The sequence below is a fragment of the Mus pahari genome, chromosome 9 (assembly GCF_900095145.1).
Source record: "Mus pahari chromosome 9, PAHARI_EIJ_v1.1, whole genome shotgun sequence".
Classification (NCBI taxonomy): domain Eukaryota; kingdom Metazoa; phylum Chordata; class Mammalia; order Rodentia; family Muridae; genus Mus; species Mus pahari.
The window spans coordinates 54985955-54988993 of NC_034598.1; the positions used below are offsets into that span (position 1 = coordinate 54985955).

General features: G+C 42.0%; 1 protein-coding gene across 2 annotated transcripts in view; it reads left to right on the forward strand.

Annotated features, from left to right (window-relative positions):
• The window catches only part of Srgap1 (SLIT-ROBO Rho GTPase activating protein 1), a 268720-nt gene that overhangs the window by 246335 nt on the left and 19346 nt on the right, over nt 1-3039 (forward strand). The gene's annotated exons all lie outside the window — the stretch shown is intronic.

A 3039-nucleotide genomic window follows, 5' to 3' on the forward strand; every position in this document is an offset into this window, starting at 1 on the left:
AAAAAAAAAAAAAAAAAAAAAAAAAAAGGAAAAATAGACAAAAGAAGAAAAAGTAACACAAGCATTTGAGATAAGTTTACAACAGTGGCATTCGTGGCGATGAGGGCTTTATTATGAAGCCACGTTGTTCACATCCTCTTTTCTAGATCACTCTGACCCCTCTGGGCCTCTGTAAACAGTAATAGTTTTGCCTTTTAAGGGTTTGTTTATATCGGGGTGTGCATTGTACACTGGCCAGTGGGTCCATGTAGTGAGTACCAGGACTACCTGGAGAGAGATGTCTCAGAGAGAGAAAGACAGGGACAGACAGAGACAGACGGAGAATAAGGGGTTTGCTGCCAGAGACAAACAGACAGACAGACAGAGAGACAGAAGGAGGGAAAGATTAATTTTTACCATTATTCTAGTTCAAGAAAAGATGACTAAACAAATTAATGGACTTCATTTCCATTCTTGGGTTTTATTTGGGTCTGGGGTTTGGTTTATCCAATGCTGGAGATCAAATACCTTGTCCATTTGGCAAGCAGTCTGGCACTGACCTGTGTCTTCCCAGCCTAATCACATAGCTTTATCATCTGGTTATTATTAGACAAGTTTCTAAACACTCTCTTTTCGCTAGAGCCATGTCAATCTAATACATTTTTTTATTCCTTTTTTAAAAATTTTCCCTCTTACTAGTAAATATGAAAGTAGTCCGGGTCACTATGAATAACTTTATATTAATGTTTTGAGACTAAAAATGTCTAAGATAGTATGACTTCCCAGCCAAGTAACACAAGTAACAGTCAATTGAGTTACCCTAAAAGGCAGAAATCTTAAAATGTCTGTGCTCGTTATTTGGTATTTGATGCGTGTGCTTCAGCCATTTTTCTATAAATCATAAATAACAAAAGAAGTCTCAAATCCTCGAGGCCCTCTATTGCGTCAGCTTGTCAGGGCACTTATTAATCAGTGATTTACTTATCATGAGTATTCTTCAAAATAACTTTAGAGAGGTCAGTAACTCAAAGGTTAGCATTTAATATTAATATTATTTAATAGTCACTGGGAACAGCCCAGGAACCTTAGTCTTCTTTTTGTTGCTCTGACAGAGTACCACTGACTGATAATTTAGGAAGAAGAGAACTCCTCACGGTTATGGAGGCTGGAAGGGCTCCTCTGAAGGCCTCCGGTGAGGACCTTCGTGCTCCCTAACACGGTCAGGGAGAACAAGACACAGGTGTGCACGCCCAGATCTCTGGGGCCTCCTGTGGCCCTGTGGCCTCCTGTGGCCCTGGTCTAATTCCCTCACTAGGTGCCACACAGGGATTTGCGAATCCTGACTCCATTTTTGGAATTTTTGGAAACCTAGTGAAACCATACCACAGATACATCTGATCCAGAGCCCGTGAGCCCTCCCAGTCTCGGGCTTGTGGAGGAGGGGCAGGGTCTGAAGGACCTTAAGTCGCACCTTTCTCAGGAGACCGCTGAGACCATCCACAGGCCGAGCAGAGGGGAAGCAAGAACCTAAGAGATTTTTTTGAAAATACTTTTCCCCACTTAAGTCGTACACAGTGTGGTCGTTAAGAAAACCGGGTGTCGCTATTCCCACAGGTACTGCTTTCAGAACTCGGAGCCAAGTGTGCTTGCTTGCAGTTCTGGGTTGCAGTGGCACTGTTACATGTGAAATTCAATTCAGCAATATTGACTCGAGTATGTATATGACAGGTACCAACTAAAGTCTTCCTCTGGGAGAGTAAGTGAATAAACTCAATCATGCTGAGATACATAACTTCATTTCACAGACATATTTACTTTAAATAACGTCATTTCACAGTCATATTCACTTTGAGGCCAGTGTCGGAGCTGTGCTAGGCTCTCCCACGTGTAGGGCCGTGTGAGTAAAATCTACTGTCTCCGTGTTGTATCAAAGACAAAGTAGGCAGTGGTGGTGCACGCCTTTAATCCCAACACTTGGGAGGCAGGAGCAGGCCAATCTCTAGGTTTGTGGCCAGCCTGGTCTACAGAGTGAGTTCTAGTACAGCCAGGGCTACACCAGAGAAACCCTGTCTTGAAAACAAACAACAAAGACGAAGTATGTAGATCTGTAGTGAGCATTTGGATATGATTCCAGAGCATTGTGGTTCTGCTGCTTTCCCAAATGGCCTGTGTGATAATAGCCTTGCAGCCAATAGCATGGACTGAAGAATGTTCTGTTTATAGTGTTTCTATAAGAATGTGTTTGTGTGTGTGTGTGTCTCTGTGTGTGTGTGTGTGTGTGTGTGTGTGTGTGTGTGTGTGTGGCAGCAAACCCCATCTATCTTCCTGTCACTGGGGTACAGGAGCACAGAGTCATGGCCTGGCTTGTTCGGTGGGTCTAGGGATTCACACTTTGGTCCTCATGCTTGCACACTGATCCATCTCCCTAGCCCAGCATCATTCTTTTTAAACACAGAGTCAGTAATATGGCAGTTACCCTTGTCCCACTGGCTCTGCAAGTGGGTTTTTCAAGTAATATCATGTTGGTATTTGTGGTCAAAATCTTCTATTAGCAAACATCTGAAGGCAGCTAGTGGTGAGTGATGTTAAAGTTTCGAAAAACAGGATAATAAAAACATGAAATGAATGCACGTCAAGAGAGGATAGAAAAGATGCCACAGTCACCTCACAGAAGTCAGAGAATTCTCAGCCTGTATGGCGATAAAAATGGTGAATTGGATCCACAAAGATTTCCATCTGTTGAGCAATAATCAAACGTTCTCTGCCTGAAGTCAACTAATTCGCATTTATTTAGAATTATTAAGAGAATGTAAAAGAATTATTAGTAATACTTTTTTCCTGTAAGTAAACTTGTCACAATAGGATTGTAAAAGATGAATGCATACATACACATGTACAGACACATATGTACACACATGTATATACACATACATATGTATATCATATGTACACACGCCAAAATTTTTTTACTTTTCCTATCACTGAGGTAAAACATCCCAACAAAAGCAACATGTGGGTAGAAGTAGCTTCTTCTGCCTCCTTCACAGGTCCAGGCCACAG